This window comes from Lissotriton vulgaris, chromosome 11 (assembly GCF_964263255.1).
Source record: "Lissotriton vulgaris chromosome 11, aLisVul1.2, whole genome shotgun sequence".
NCBI classification, from domain to species: Eukaryota; Metazoa; Chordata; class Amphibia; order Caudata; family Salamandridae; genus Lissotriton; species Lissotriton vulgaris.
Window position 1 is genome coordinate 358516876 of NC_141699.1, and position 17390 is coordinate 358534265.

The window sequence follows — 17390 nt, forward strand, 5'->3', positions numbered from 1 at the left end:
TCCAAGAATTTGATTATTTGGGTCATTCTCTTACACCCAACGGCATCAAACCTATGTTTTCCTTAATAAAAGCCATTAAAGATGCCACGCCTCCCAAAGATAGGGATTCCCTTCGCTCGTTCCTTGGTTTGGCAGAATACTATGCCAGATTTGTTCATGGCTATGCCCAAATTGTTGAGCCATTGAGAGCGCTCTTTAGAAAAGGGGTGAAGTTTTCCTGGTCAGACGACTTACAAAACGATTTTGAGCATGTTAAGAAGCTTATTGAGGATTCACCAGCCGTGCATCCTTTTTTCGGATGGTTCAAAGTGTTTTAACACTGTTGACGCCAGCCTCACTGGTTTTGGGGCTGTCTTGGGACAACGGGTGGAAGGTAAAGAACATACCGTTGCCTTCGCATCCAGAACACTTCTTCCAGCCGAAAAAGCCGCCAAACGCTTTAAACACAACTTCCTTAGGTCACACCCTGAAACCCCCTTTGCGGACACCTACTTCTCACCGGTCAATGGATCCCTGAACACTGATATCATCTTCCACACCACACGCAGAGCTCAATGGAGAAAAGCGTTCCTCACCCTACTCACCGTCTCCTCCACCAGGAAATCCGCTCACAGCCTAACTCTCTCCATCACACCATCCCAAGTCTTTCCAGGCAGAGCCACCATCACTATTTACAATAACGGGAGTGTCCTATCACAATCCACAGACAGGAACCTGGAACTGCTAGACAACTTGTTCCCGACTTTCAAAGAACACCTCTCCAATTCACGGACCAACACTCATATCTCCTCCAGTGCCACCAACCATGACCTCACAGCTACATACTCCTCAATCAGGGACACACCTACCACCCCTGACCTCCCATCTCCCACCCACAACCCCACTATCCCAATTCAGCACTCCAGCACAGACACAGATCGCTCCCCCTCATACACCACTCACACCCCCGCCCCTTCTACCAACTCGCGGACCTCCACACATACCTACAACACTCCTATCACACCTACAGCGGGCATTAACACTCCGCTCACCGCTGACAGCACAGCTCCCACCCATAACACACCTAACTTAGTCCAGCACCAGAATAACACGCACTCCGACAAATCCCCCCTTTATCCCCCCCATTCTCAGTCCCCATTACCCTCTAACCAACTACGCAGAACATACCTCCTCTCTTAATTTAACTCCCCCTCCCCTCAACAGGATCATCTCCAATCCCACTTCCCCTCCTACACTCAGCCCCCATTATCCTCCCTGCACCCCCACCACGGCTATCAGTCTCCCAGCCTACACCTTGACCCCCCCGCCTACCACCAATGCCCTCACTCATACCACCAACCTCCTCCCTACCTCATCCACACCCCTCCCGCCCAAAACATCTCGCCTCCCTAACACCATACCGCACACCAACACAACGCAGACCTGCTCGAACACCAGCCCTCTCTCCCACCTGCACACGAATTCCCTGGTCAGCCATTCACCCCTGACTGCCACCCCCACCTCCACCACCTACCCCACGATGGACTACATCATGGCCACCCTCACTCAGATCAAAGAAGACATACACACCATCAAAGAACTACTCTCCACACACCCCTCACCCACCTCCACCTTCCCTCCCAACTTGTCCCCTACTCCGCCGGCTGACTCCCTCACTCAACACGCCCCACACCGGGCGTCAATCCCTACTCATAGGCGCAGCAACTGCCCTCGTCCCCCGCATCGCCCCTGCAACCCCTCACACAACTACACCTCCCTGCCCAACTTGTCCCCCACCCTTCCAACTAACTCTCTCACTCAGCTATCCCCCAATCTGACCTCAATCCCAGCTCGTAATCGCAACAACCGCCCTTGTCGCACCCACAACTCTTCTTCTGACCTCAACACACTCACCCTTCTCCGCTCCTATGACCCAGCCCCCCAAATTCACACAACCACCCCACACCTCAACATTCCCACGATACACTCAAATCCCCTTAGACCACCCACACTAAACAGCAGATTCTCCATCTCCAATAACCTTAGAAAAGTCCCTCTCTCTCTAGAACCATCTACCACCCTCAACACACCCCGTCTCAAATGCACTCTTCTCAACTGCAGATCGGCCACGAAACATTCCGCCGCCATTGCTGACCTCCTCTTATCGCGGGACCTTGACCTAATCATTCTGACTGAAACCTGGCTAACTGAATCTTCGACACCTATAATGGACATTTTGGTTCCTCCCAACTACCACATTATCAGGCTCGACAGAACAGGCAAAATAGGTGGTGGAATCGCATGCATCTACAGGAACAACCTCTCTGTTCAGAAATTCAATTCCACCTCCCTACCATCCCCAACATCCTGGGAATACATCTGCCTCGACATTATTAGTGAGGGCAAACCGATATGCTCTCTTCACAGCATTTACCACCCACCCAGGGACAACTTCACCTTTTCCCAACAAATCATGGATATGATCTCAACCAATTCCGGACGGCAGCTCACCCAAATATACCTTGGTGACTTCAACCTCCACTGGAACGATCGCAACGACGCGGTGGTAAATAGTCTTAAAAATTTCCTCGATGCCCTTAACCTCACCCAAATATGCAACAGCCCGACCCACGAGAAAGGTTCTACCCTCGACCTGATCATCTCCAAAGAGGACTCTATCCAACTCGAGTCCATCCAACCCTGTGACTGGTCAGATCATCATATTGTCACATTCTTTATCAATGAAAAAGTCAAAGTTAACCCGGCTCAACTCTCCAAGCCCAAAGTCTGGAAAAGAGACTCGAAAAAGCTCAACCCAGGCTCTTTGCCCCCTAACAGTTGCAATCTCCTACTCCCACCGACAGGCGCTACGGACGTCCAAACTCTGACTGACCCCTATCTCAACGCTATGACCTCTATAATTAATGAGGCTGCACCTATGCAGCTAAAAAGAGTCTCTACTAAAATCTCCAAACCATGGTACGACGGGAGTCTCAATGAGGATAGACGAGACATGCGAATGGCAGAGCGTACCTGGAGATCAGCTCCCTCTGCAATGCACCTAAAAGATCTGAAGAAAAAGAGAAACCCCTACTTCAGGAAAATAAAACGCTCAAAATCAGACTTCTTCAGCCTCCAACTCGACCAAGCAAAAAACCGCCCGAGAAAACTGTTTGAGCTAATCAATTCACAATCCAAGGAGCAACCCCAACCACTCAACACTGGGCGTGAGGCACCATCCTGTGAAGACTTCGCTGCTTTCTTTATCCAAAAAACTGACAAAATAAAAAGCGATCTCCTCATTGACGCAAGCCTCTACTCCAAACCCCAATGCCTAGCACCCACTGAACCAAAAAACAATGCTACATGGTCAACCTTCGGCACATACTCGGAAGAAATTGGCAAACTGCTCAGCACCCTGAAACCATCCAATCACCTCACGGACCCCCTCCCTGCCTCCGCAGTAAAAGACTACCTCTTTGCTTCTCCCTCTCTGGACTAAAATTATCAACAGCTCTCTCCAACAAGGAAGCATACCTGACTCCCTCAAAGTTGGTCAGGTCACACCTCTACTAAAGAAACCTACAGCCGACCCCTCTGATCTCAACAATAACCGTCCCATCACCAATATTCCCACTCTCGCCAAACTGCTGGAAAAATGCGCACAACTACAATTGACTAAACACATTGAGCAATTTGATCTCCTCAACCCTCACCAGTCAGGTTTCCGAGCAGGACACAGCACAGAAACTGCTATGACTCACATAATTGACGACGCACTTCAAATGCTAGACCAAAACGACACCTGCCTCCTCATCCTTCTTGATCTCTCTTCAGCATTCGACACTGTTAAACATGAGAATCTACTAGAACTACTAAACACAAGAATGGGTTTATCTGGAACTGTTCTCAAGTGGTTCACTTCCTTTCTTCACAACAGGTCGCAGAAATTCAAGAGCAACAACCTGATGTCCTCGCCAATACCTGTAACGCTAGGCGTCCCCCAAGGATCCTCTCTATCCCCAACTTTGTTCAACCTAGTCATGGAACCTCTCACCACCCTGCTACAAGCATCCAATGTACACTTTCACATGTACGCCGATGACACCCAACTTTACCTCAAATTACAATCCCCCAATGACATCTTGCTCCTGAACTCAACGATCAGATGCACCCAATCCTGGCTTGCCGATAATCACCTCAAACTCAATGCCCTGAAAACAGAGTTCCTTCTGATATCACCTCCAGCGAAGATATCCACCACTCAAATTTGGCTTAAACTCCTAACCGCACTCAATGTCCAACCCACCATCGTGGACTCAGCAAAATCTTTAGGCATAACACTCGACACCAATCTCAACATGCAGCAACATATCAGCAAGGCAACAAAGGGAGCGAACTTCCAGATCAATACTCTGAGGAAACTTAAACCCTACCTCCCAGCCAAAGACTTCCAAACCGCAGTACAAGCACTAGTAATCCCACGAATAGAATACGGCAGCACCGCCCTCTGCGGACTCCCCCTAACTACAACCGCACCACTAAGAGCTTCTCTAAATGCTGCAGCGAGACTCATCACTGGGTCAAAAAAGCACTCCCATATTACCCCGACTTGAAATCCCTGAATTGGCTGCCTTTTGAAGCCAGAATACATCTGAAAATCGCCTGCATGACACACAAGGCGGTACACCTAAACTCACCCGGCTACCTAGCTCAGAAACTGACAATCTCTGGGAGAATTAGAAACACGAGAGGCACAAACAATCTTCTGCTGAAACCTCGAAGATTCCGGAAGGAAAAAACATACAAGCGCTCCTTCTCAGGAACGGCGCCTAGGATTTGGAACTCACTCCCTCCCGAAACCAGGCTTATCTCTTCCACTACACTCTTTAAAAAAGAAGTAAAAGCTATCCTCATGGCTAAATACACTTGAACTATTATCTCGAACTCTGTTAACACCCTGCACCGATCTGTACTACATGTTTGACCCCTTTACTTATTTGTATGAGTTGTCTTATTACTCACATGATTGGCTTTGCAGCCACCTATTTGTACTGTGTGATCTATTGATTTATTTGTTTGACTATGTTCCCTCATGTACCCCTCTATGTAAATCGCTCTGATATCTGCGAAGATCTTGTTCGCGCTATATAAAACTTTGAAAATAAATAGGTACAGCAATATAGAAAGAGAGGCCTTGGCTTGTGTTTGGGCCATACAGAAATTTAAAATCATATATTTGGGGTCGTGAGTTTGAGATTTACACCGATCACAAACCTCTAATGCACATGCTTTCTGACAGCACTTCTAACAGGGCTTCTACAAGACTCGTTTGTCTCTTATCAAAACTGCATGAATTTCACTTTGTCATCAAACACATTTCAGGGGGCAAAATTTTTAGAGCAGATTGTCTCTCAAGAAGGTCTTTGAATGATAATTCTGTTGTTGACGATGATATTGAGTGTGTTGTTGCTACAGTTGATGCTATTGCAGAATGTCAATCTATTTCTGAGATTCAATGGAATTCAGCCTACATTGACGATGTCACACTTTCAAAAGGTCAAAGATTTTATTGTTAACAAATGGCCTGAGCGTAGAACTCGGTCTCCTGATTTAAAAGCTTTTGCAAATGTTTTGGAAGAACTTTCTTTAGTTAACAATATGGTTATGCGCAATGATTTATTTGTTCCACCTGAATCTTTACGTAATCTAATTATTTGCTCAGCTCAAGGCCATTTAATCCTAGGGTTTAATTGCGGGGAATGTCCCAAATAGCCTCCTAGATCTCTGTCGCAGTTATCGGTGTCTCAAGTGATCTTCCATCTGCCACCGTCATCTGATGTAACTGAATCGCATTTAAGAAGTCACCAATCGCTTGTGGTTCTGCCATCTTGGGAGCAGTGTATTAGTGCTCGTTATATTCCCAGAAGGCTTCGTTCTGAGTGTCTGTGTGTGAACGCAATCAGGGCCGGTCCTAGAACTTCTGGGGCCCTGGGCGAAAGGGAAGTTGTGAGGCCCCTCTAATTTGCATGTAAAATCCAGTTTCGACCAGCATGACTCACGGGTGGGAGGTCTCGCGGGGGTTCGCGCAAAGGGGGGGGGGGGGGGGGGTAGTTTAAAAATAAACTTACCTTCCCAGGTCTCGCCTCATCTCTGCTCCTGACCTGCTCTCCTTCTTTCCTGCCTCTTGCAGGAACAGACAGCAGGCATCCTCCCTCCCCTAAGCCAATCACAACGCTGCAGTGTCAGCCGACCAGCCAGGCGCCTATGGGGAGGCCATTTTCTCCATGTAGGGTGCATTGGTGCCTACATGGAGAAAGGCCAGTGTGTGCATGACTGGTTTGGTCAGCCCTGGAGGGCAGACCAAACACTCAGGGCCCATAGCAGTGGGCAAGGCACTCCTCCCCTGCCCTAAAGCAGACCCGCCCGCCCCCAACCAAACACTTCTGCTTTCTCGCAGTGCGCGTAGCAGAAACATAAATAGTTTTTGCATTTTGTGTTTCTGCTTCTCGCACTGCGAGAAAGCAGTGGGGCAACGCTCCTCTGCCCTAGTGGAGGAGCTTTGAAAGTTACATCGCGGGACTATTGATCTTATTTGGCATCCCTGAAGAGACCTAAAGTGGATATCAGTAACAACATGGACAAAAAGATAAATATACAAATGAAATAATTCCATATATTTTAAATCTGTATTAAATGGATTACATTTGTCACATTGGATGGAAAAGCTAGGTACAGGTCTCACAAAGATGTCTATTATTTACTCCTTGTTAACTGATTGTTTCGAGATGAGTGCAAGATAAAATTTCCAGTTCTGCCTCATAAAGGGAGGAGATCCTGTTGAGGTAATGAGGGGCGGGATCATTCAAAATATAAAATGAGACAAGAGAAATCCTCTCGCACCATGGATATAATTGCACATTTCAAAAGGCCCCCTTATCTTTCCGTGCCATTATTGTGCTACCTTAGGATGACATTAATACTTCGTAATTTGTTTTAACATAAATCCTCTCACCAGTATCCCACACACACATGCTAAGAGACGTAGGGCAATCTTTTTTGTGTGTAGGCTCTTTACTCACCAGAATTATGTTAAGTTTAAAACACAACACATATAGTAAAACAAGCATTAGAAATGCAATAGGTCTCGCAGCATTAGAGTTAGTGCTTTTAGAATTGTTTATATATTTTTTGTTGTAAATCTTTAGCATTTTATTTTTTTGTAGGCAATGCAAAAGATTTACAAATCAAAAAAGCAAAAAGCAAATGTAAAAGCTTTAACTAAAAATCCTGCGAGACCTATTGCACTGTGTGAGGGTGAGGTGTTGAGGGTGAGTGAGGGTGGGGGTGAGTGAGAAGTTGAGTGTGAGTGAGGTGTTGAGGGTGAGTGAGGTGTTGAGGGTGAGTTTGAGTGAGAGTGAGTGAGGGTGAGGGTGAGAGAGTGTTATTGTGAGTTAGGGTGAGGTGTTGAGGGTGGATGAGGGTGAGGGTGAGGTGTTGAGGATGAGTGAGGATGAGTGAGTGTGAGTGAGGGGTTGAGGGTGAGTGAGGGTGAGTGAGTGTGAGTGAGGGGTTGAGGGTGAGTGAGGGTGAGTGAGGGTGAGTGAGGGTGAGTGAGGGTGAGTGAGGGTGACTGAGTGTGAGTGAGGGTGAGTCAGGTGTTGAGGGTGAGTGAGGTGCTGAGGGTGAGTGAGGAGTTGAGGGTGATTGATGTTTAGGGTAACTGAGGGTGAGGGTGGATGAGGTGTTGAGGGTGAGGCGTTGAGGGTGAGGCGTTGAGGGTGAGGCGTTGAGGGTGAGGCGTTGAGGGTGAGGCGTTGAGGGTGAGGCGTTGAGGGTGAGGCGTTGAGGGTGAGGCGTTGAGGGTGAGGCGTTGAGGGTGAGGCGTTGAGGGTGAGGTGTTGAGGGTGAGGTGTTGAGGGTGAGGTGTTGAGGGTGAGGTGTTGAGGGTGAGGTGTTGAGGGTGAGGTGTTGAGGGTGAGGTGTTGAGGGTGAGGTGTTGAGGGTGAGGTGTTGAGGGTGATTGAGTGTGAGTGAGTGTGAGGTGTTGAGGGTGAGTGAGTGAGGGTGAGGTGTTGAGAGTGAGTGAAGTTGAGGTGTTGAGGGTGAGGATTTGAGGGTGAGGGTGTGAGGTGTTGAGGGTGAGTGTTTAAGGGTGATGGCGAGTGATGTTGAGGGGGTGATGTGTTGAGGGTGTTAGGGTGAGGTGTTGAGGGTGCGTTATTGAGCGTGAGGCTGAGGTGTAGAGTGTGAGTGAGAGTAAGAGTGAGGGCGATTGAGTGTTTTAGTGTTAGTGTGGGCGAGGTATTGAGGGTGAGTGAGGGGAAGGGTGATTGTGGTATTGAGAGTTAGTGAGGGTGAGGTGTTGAGTGTTAGTGATGGTGAGGTGTTGAGACCTATTGTGCACTGCACAGTGTGGGTGAGTGGCGGCTTGCGTGGGTGAGTGGCGGCTTGCGTGGGTGAGTGGCGGCTTGCGTGGGTGAGTGGCGGCTTGCGTGGGTGAGTGGCGGCTTGCGTGGGTGAGTGGCGGCTTACGTGGATGAGTGGCGTTGCGTGGATGAGTGGCGTTGCGTGGATGAGTGGCGTTGCGTGGATGAGTGGCGTTGCGTGGATGAGTGGCGTTGCGTGGATGAGTGGCGTTGCGTGGATGAGTGGCGTTGCGTGGATGAGTGGCGTTGCGTGGATGAGTGGCGTTGCGTGGATGAGTGGGGTTGCGTGGATGAGTGGGGTTGCGTGGGTGAGTGGGGTTGCGTGGGTGAGTGGGGTTGCGTGGGTGAGTGGGGTTGCGTGGGTGAGTGGGGTTGCGTGGGTGAGTGGGGTTGCGTGGGTGAGTGGCGTTGCGTGGGTGAGTGGCGTTGCGTGGGTGAGTGGCGTTGCGTGGGTGAGTGGCGTTGCGTGGGTGAGTGGCGTTGCGTGGGTGAGTGGCGTTGCGTGGGTGAGTGGCGTTGCGTGGGTGAGTGGCGTTGCGTGGATGAGTGGCGTTGCGTGGGTGAGTGGCGTTGCGTGGGTGAGTGGCGTTGCGTGGGTGAGTGAGTGGCGTTGCGTGGATTTGGCTTTGAATTTTTCCCCATGCTCTGAATACACCTTAAATGCTGGCTTAAAATAAAATCAGCAGCCTTCTAAATACTGAGATGTGTCCTGTTTGTAAGCACACAGTTTTTTTGCAGGTCTACCGAGCAAATTTAACCTTCTGGAGTTAAACTGATAGCCCAGGATAACAGTGTTGTCCCCGAAGTATTAGGTCGGGCTAGAGCTTTAAGGAGAGAGGGAGGGAGAGAGAGAATGAGAGTGAATATATGAGAGAGAGAGAGAGAGCGAGAATGAATGAATTTGTGTTTTTAATGTTGAGGTGCGGTTAGGTCACTCTGCTGTACTCTTTCTGCATTTGGAGTGTGGGAATGACATTTCTGTATTTCCGTTAATAGAAACACGCTCAAGTCGTAGACCTCTTGAATTTCAGTGGCTGTTTGTTATTTTGTACTAGAACACACTTTGTTGCAGTCTGCTGGCTTATTACACACTTTGGCCGTTCAAAGGATTGGAAAGCACTATACTGCAGTAATGTAATACAATTGACGTAATTCATTTAACATCGCTGGCTTGTGAGCACTTTCCACCTTCACCCTCTTGCCGGTGGCCTGCTCGGGTGGCGTGCAGTACAGGAAGAAACAGTTGGCGAAGCAGCTGCCAGCTCACGACTAGGACCCCTCGAAATGCCACGAGTTGTCCCCCGGCGAGGTGAAGCAAATGGAGCAGTTTGTGAGCAAGTACAAGCACGACGTGCTGGGAGTGGGGGATGTCAAGCTCCCAACCGAGGTGGAGGCCCAAGCAGCGGGGAGGGGGAGGAGAATTGCGACACGGCGGGCAGGGGAGGGGGCCGAGAGGGGAGAGCTGGTGATGAAATCAGTGCACAAGGTAGACTAACACAGGGGTGGGGGGCAACACAGGGGCGGCAAGAGAAGCACATGATGAAAGGAAGAAGGCAGAGTGTGAGGAGTGATAGCAGCACGGTGTAGGGGAGAAAAGCTCATGACAGAACAGTAAGCATGGGGAGAAGGACACAAGAGTGAACCACAGAGGGCAGCAGAGGGGGGCATGTGAGGTGAGCATAGGAGGATGAGAGATGAAAAGGACACGCGCTTCAGTGTAGTCACAGCAAAGGATCCCACACGAGCGCGTCTTGCAGGCCACAATACAAAGTTAGAACGAAACATCAGGATGTCAGTGTATTTCACGCAATGCCTGCACGTTGTATCAGTCAGGGGGTGTGTTTCGTCTTACCTTCCTATCCACTCGGGGATCACGTCTGCACGCACCACGACACAGAGAACAGGAATAAAGGACAAAGAGAACAATGACGAGAAAGAGGCTAAGAAGGCGGCAAACAGAGAAAGACAATGGAAAGGAAAAGGTAGGAGACACAGAAAAGAGGGGAAGACACATGAAGCACGAGTAAGAGATAGAGACAAGGTGGGACATGACTGCGCTGCCCTGGTGCGTAGTCCAGCTGTGTGCAGACAGACACTAAGTCACTGCCACGGCAAGATCCTGCGACACCGTGGGTGGATCTAGATGGGCATCGTCCCTCCCACTGGCGAAGGCCTGGGATGTGTGTGTGGCATGATGGCGGGGCGGGAGGGGGGGGGATATCAAAGAGCCATCCTTAGGCGGCACTGCGAGGGCCCCCACCGAACAGGGGCTTCACCGCCAGACAAGCACGTAGAGGCCGGCATCCAGGGCTCTCCCTGCTACTGCCAAACAACCAGCCTGCAAGGCCCAGCAAGACTGAAATAGAACCGGGGGAGGAGCACGCTATAAATAGACGGAGCATGCTCGGGGAATAAGGATTGTTCATGCAAACAGGCAGCGAGAGAGAGGGAGAGTCTGTGTGTGTGTGCGTGTGTGTGTGTGTGAGAGAGAGAGTGTGAGACACAGGCGAGAACGGTAGAGACGAGCGGGGTAGGTAAGAGGCGAGACAGAGAGAAGAGAAAGGCATCGGAGAGAGGCCCTTCCAGAAGGAGAGAAGAGGAGGAAGAGATTCCGACCGGGTAGAGATGGGAAAAGGGTAAAATAAACAAACAAGAACGTTGCTCACAAGCAGAAGATATGGAAATGTGTGCCAGGGGACTGCTTAAATAAGATGCTTTGTATGTGTAAATTTATGTGCTGTTTCGAAATGGAATCAAACGTGGACAGAAGGAAATGAGTGTGTACACAGCTCCAACAAGCCGGAGGGAAGAGAGGGGAGGGGGGAGGAGAAATGCGACACGGCGGGAAGGGGAGGGGGCGGAGCGGATCAAATCAACAAACAAGCCGGAGGGAAGAGAGGGGAGGGGGGAGGAGAAATGCGACACGGCGGGAAGGGGAGGGGGCGGAACAGGGGAGGGGGCGGAACGGGGGAGGGGGCGGAGAGGGGACATGCACGCGCCCGTGACTTTTAAGGTCAATGCGCATGCGCATAAGCTTAATGCGCAAGCGCATTGACCTTAAAAGTCACGGGCACTGCAAGGAATCGCCACGATTCCTTGCAGTGCAGATAAAGTGTGGATAACTCGCAATACTCTCGCCTTGCTCGATGCGCATGCGCATCGACAGGCGAGACCTAAAAACATAAGGCCCAAGGGAGAGAATGGCATTTGGACATCGTAGAACAGGATCGTGGCTGCAAGGTGTAGGAGAGCAGGCCAGCTGTCGTTCAAACAAGGCAAATTGTGACTCCCCATTACCCTCTGGTCACTGACTGAGCAGTAAAATACAGCCATAATGTGGGTGCATTGGACACATAACCCCACAAGAACACGGCCCCATTGCACTTTCTACACTATTGATAGCTATGCCCTTCAGATGTTGCCTCTTGCCCTAAGCATGTAATTCATGAATATGTGCTGCCTCTCTGCATTGGACGATGACAGTGAGGCCTAGGGGAGGGTGGGCCTTGCGTAAGCTGCACAGCAGTTCTGAATCATGGCTGTGTGGTGCATGGGAGAAGGAACCAGTGCCATTGTAATGTTGCCATGGACCGTGATGCAAGAAACAGCCCTGGTGCCACTGCACCTGCTGCACTATTGTTAACTTCGCCCCCCGAGAGAGGACCCATAGGCCTCATAGCCATGTTCCAGTGCTGCTTAACTCATAGGAGGGTGCCTCCTCTTGTGAGTGTCCAACCATGGCTGTGATGACCATGGGAGGGAGGGCCTCTCGCAGGCCTCACAGCTCTGTAAAATGGCTGTGAGGCCCATGAAAGAGAGGGCTGTAGCACACCAGTGGCGCCATGGTGCAAAGAGAAAGCATCTCTCACCCTCGTCCACTGGCTGCACAGTAAAGTAAAGCATAATACGGGAACATTGAGCTCTTAATATGCTTGAACCTGGTGTCACGCCACCTGCTGCACTACCGATTGCTATTCCTTTGTTAGAGCCACATGCACAGGGCCAGGGTCCAGCACTGTGAGAAAAATGTAATTGGACCCAGGGTGGGGCCCACACAATGCACGCCCATCTCCTGTGCCTCTCAGCCATGGTGTAGCATTGAGAGGATTAGGATAGACCCATAGGCCTATCAGCACTGAACCATGGCTATGAGGCCCAGGGAGAGGGGCCCTCTGCAAGGCCATTCAGTGCTACGTGCTACACCATGGCCTCAAGATGTCCCCCCCCCCCCCACCACCACCATGAGCCCGAGCTGTAAGGCCCAGGGGAGAGTGGTTCCATTCCCTTGGCCTTTCAGCTAAGTGTTGCAATGGAATGGGATTTTTTTCTACCGCCCCCGACATCCAATCTATGGTTTGGTGCTGCAAGGCCCAGAAGAAGAGGGTCTCTTTCCCGGGGTCACACAGTCTTAATTCCAAGCCATCGCTGTGAGGGCCAAGTAAGGTGATCAATTTTACATTATCACTTCACAGGTCAGTTTTTTCTTTTGGAGACACATAGCAGGTATGGGGGCATATTGCGTGTGTAGAGGCATCAGACAATGTGCATTGGAAAATAGGGGCACTATGAGTCACATAGTGGTTTTGTGTTTTTTTAATTCTAAATCCCTCCCCTTAAAGCAGGCCCTGTTAAAAGGTAATGCAGCTGGAGATTGAGTTTATCAAACTTGATTATTTTCATACTGTACTTGTGATTGTATCCCTTTACCACCTCTTGGAGTGAGCTTTGACTGCTCGCTGTTGCAAATTTTGAGTTTAGAAAGTAAACTCTGGTATCCAAATAGAATAAAATAGTCTCTAGGTTTGAAACACCAGTGGTAAATAGCTACCACGAAGTCCAGTAAGTACCCTCTGCCACAGGACCTGGTCCGGTGGTTACACTGGACCAGGATATGGATATTTGGCAACTATTCTCAGCTTTATGATAGGAATAAACACTGTGTTCTAAAGCTGGGCAGGGCCCACATCAAAGTAACAATTCCTTGGGAGGAGCAGACCCTTCGTCTTGCCTTCAGAATCACTGACACCCCAGTTGTGGCCTGGTTGACTAGTTGGAAATGTGGAACCAGGAGGTTAAGTTTTTAATCCCGGCCCCAAATTGCATGCTCTTGGGCAATCACTTTTCTGAATGTATTGCTCTGCTGCTCCCTTTATGGGAAGATTGGGGGTATTTTTAGTCTGTGTAAAAACTACTAGTCCGTGTGATTTAATAAATGGACTGAATATTACCTTGAAGCAGTGAGGTTCTCGGTCACATGGTATGGGAAACAACTTTTACAACGCACCTTTTACATCACGCTACCATTACAACGCAGTCATTACATCGCAACATCCCTTACATCGCATGCTATTACAACGTAACCATTACATTGCATGACACTACAACGCATGTCATTACAACGCATACCATTACAACACATAGTACCCTTACACTATCCAACACTTACCCTACTGTGTGGCTCAATGGTTAGAGCGGCAGCCCCTGATGCAGAGGTCTAGCCCGGGACCAGGGTTCAATTCCCCGCCTCGGCGGGTCTTGGGCTCAAAATTCCACGGACCTGATAATTCTCGCCTCGGTGCCTATTCCAATCATGGAGTCCCACTCTGCAACTCTGGGCAATAGCTTGCTTAATCTCCACAACGGCCCCCACAACGCTAAGGATGCCTGGCCTCCACCTTGGGGGTGCCCAGGAGTGGACGCCTCACAGGGAAAGCCAGGAGGGGTTCCACAGCGGTATTCGTACAAGCGCCTTGAGACCCTTGCGGGTGAGTAGTGCCCTATACAAATATCAATTTACTTACTTACTGTTGCACCCCCTGGAATTAGAATAGTAATTTTTACCCCTACACTACCCAACATTTACCCTACTGTTGCACCCCCTGGAGTTAGAATAGTAATTTTTACCCCTACACTACATAACACTTACCTTACTGTTGCACCACCAGGAGTTAGAATAGTAATTTTTACCCCTATACTATCCAATACTTAACATAAATGCAATGTAGTGGTATGTGTTGTAATGGTATGTGTTGTAAAGGTAGTATGCGATGTAATGGAATGTATTGTAAATGTAGTTTCTTAAAATGCGATGTCGTGTCATGTGATGTAATGGAATGCGTTGTAAAGGATGCTGCGATGTGAAAAATGTGTTGTAAAGGCATGCGTTGTAAAAGTATGCGTTGTAACTTCATACAACCCATGGTATAGTCCCCTAAATGCAGAACAGTGGAAAATATATAGGGTTTGCTCCAAGTAGGAGTGCACGGCAGTCCTGGCTCTACTGATTTAACCAACTGTTTGATTCTGGGCAAATAATTTTGTCTCTGTGCCCTGTCCACTGATTTGACAGCAGGGCAGCACTTTGAAACAGCTCTCATGTGAGAAATAGACATTAAAAGATTACTCCCCGGAGAGGTAGAGGTGGGGAGAAGATGTGGCGTTACTTCAGGGCTGCTGAATTTTGACTGTGTCTCATCCTGTGATTCTCGCAAGTCACTTAATCACACTGTGCCTAAAAAAAGGAATATCATATGTCCATGTTTAACGTATCTGGTGCTCACGTAAAGCACTCCAATACCTTTGGTCAAGTTTGCGCTATTTAAAAAGAGCAGAAGAAAATGGGTTTAATTTACACGTTGAAAGCTATTTGCATTTAAATTACGGAAGGTGCTCCTGATCCTTCATGGTGCATGCCCCCCTCGTGTGCTACAACGCCTTCTTTTCTGCCACTGACAAGCATCTCTTTCGCAGCTCATCAGCATCTGAAAGAGTGAGAGTTGCTTGTCTTTATAAATGTTAAAACTGTCAGGCCCCAAAATGTGTGCTAATTGGCACTGGCGTGGGAAGTGGACAGCATCCTTCATCACAGGTCAAACCTGGCAAATGCAGACGGGCCTTGCGCGACACTGGGGCTGCAAGGCCCAGAGGGAAAGGGGGCCCCCTCCCTGGGGGTTAACAGCCATTGCTAAGAGCTGCGAGGCACAAGGGAGGGGGGCCTCTTCCGCTATTCCTACACAAGCCTGTGAAGCCCAGGGGAGAGGCAGCTCTTCCCTGGGCCAGTGCGATGTGGTGAGGAACACTTTTGCGATGCCCCCTGTTGATGGGCTGAGCACTGGGCCCTGGGCAGCCGCCCATGCTGCCCATGCCTAGTGCCGGCCCTGAACGCAATGGGGTGTTGATCTCAAGTATGGGCATTGTTGGGGGGGGGGGGGGGGGGAGGGGCTTGAGATTCCATGAGAACAACACTTGGTCACAATAAAGCTAATAAAAAAAAAGCTCTAAGACAGGATACCTGTTAATGGAAGTTACCCGTTAGTAATACATTCATTAGGTACTCTTGATGGTGCAACACAACTGAGAAACAGTCGAGATAATCTGTGCGTATCACATTAAGTGGTCCTCCCTTGGATATGCGTTGCTGGGGTCTAGGAATGCATAGGCCAGACAACTTTATAAACATGTGATCTCTGATTAGGAGCTGATAAGAGGCTTCAGCTGACTCTAGCAACAAGGTCACCCTTCCTTCGACCAGCGACTTCTCCATTTCGGACGAGACTTCAAATTGAGGACTCGGTCTAGGAGGCGAGCATAGGACACAGCGATGCAAATAAATCGGGTAATTGCTTCCGAGTCCAGTGTCAGGATTTTGTGAGAATTAGGGGCGGGAGACTCCCCGAAACCTGCACTACCGCTCAGATTACTATATTTAGTAACATGGGTGTCACTAGGTCAAACGAGAAAGCGGTGCCAGAAGAAACAGATGGTATGTATGCAAGATCGATTCTAATGCATGCAGTCCAGACAGTAGTGTACTGTACGTTCTGAAAACGAGAACAGTGCGTAGTTTCAAAGTCAAAAATCGAGCTCTATCTTCTGAACTACTGGTTCATGGTGGGAATTGACGTCCCTATCCATACTACACGTCGTCCTTCGTAGAAACCTTATCTTTCTAGGTGACCCCGACTGGGTCTTAACGCAGTGTTATGGCTCCGACCTTAATGCCTTTCCCCTTGGGTGACCGCTAAATCCAAGAAGATGCTTCTGGCAACTGCTTGTGATATGCGGGGCTTACGCCCCTTAAACCTTAAAGTTAATTAGTTCATTTTACAGTGAGGACCAACACAAAACCGGTATCAGAAAAGTTTTGTTAAAACAACACTATATAGCTTCCCAAACACATTGGCCACGTCGCGTCACTTTCCACGCCCCCACCCGCCCCATGTGTCAAAGGCTCTCTCATAAGGCGAATCCTCACATCGCCTTGAGTCTTATGGTAACCCATCTCAGCCTTTTGCCAACGCAAAAGGTCGTATCGGCGCCAAAATTCTGTATGTTAGCCCCTTATTAATTCTTCGAACGTAAACCTTACCTCCCTCCTCCCGACCTTTCACATCCGAGGGCCCACTGCCTTGCTTAAGTCTTCAAACGACTTCAAAAAGCCTTCACAAGGAAAAGCAATAGGAAAGCTTGTTGTCCTGATTGACAAGCGACACAACCATACAGGAAGGAGCTTGGTGCAGCTCGACGCTAAAATGTATGTGATTAGTTAGCTTAAAGAGACCGCCCCGGAAACGCTCGCGCCTGCCCCGGAAAAAGAAGTGTAAACCATCCCAGGAGAAACTGTGTAAATCTTCCGGAAGCGATTGCCCAGCTGCCCGCGGACCGGTATGTTACCCTACCATTCCTAATGAGCATGCGCACAAAGCGTTAAATACAGCTGTTTTAACTTATTGTGTTATGTGGAAAAGAGCCCTTGGATAGATAGGCTTATCAATGTATCAGGTATTGGGTATAGTATAGGGCAGTGCAGTAGCATTTAGGTTGCCTAAAGACCCAAAGTGTCCCTGTCTGGTTTTTATCAAAACTTTCGAGTCAACAGGGCTGAAGTCTTCTATTTATTCATTTTAATCAACAGTCGTCGTCTTCTCTGGCTGTCAGATTCCTTATAACAGTGGTCTGTTTTGGGAAGTCGCTGATTTGTTT

The 17390-nt window shown here is 49.1% G+C and overlaps 1 protein-coding gene across 1 annotated transcript in view; it reads right to left on the minus strand.

Annotated features, from left to right (window-relative positions):
- The window catches only part of STARD7 (StAR related lipid transfer domain containing 7), a 158624-nt gene extending 141763 nt beyond the window's left edge, over positions 1 to 16861 (minus strand). The window contains exon 1 of the mRNA XM_086943331.1: positions 16777 to 16861. The gene's annotated coding sequence lies outside the window, so the exon portion shown is untranslated. The remainder of the gene's footprint in view (positions 1 to 16776) is intronic.
- Positions 16862 to 17390: the final 529 nt, after the last annotated feature.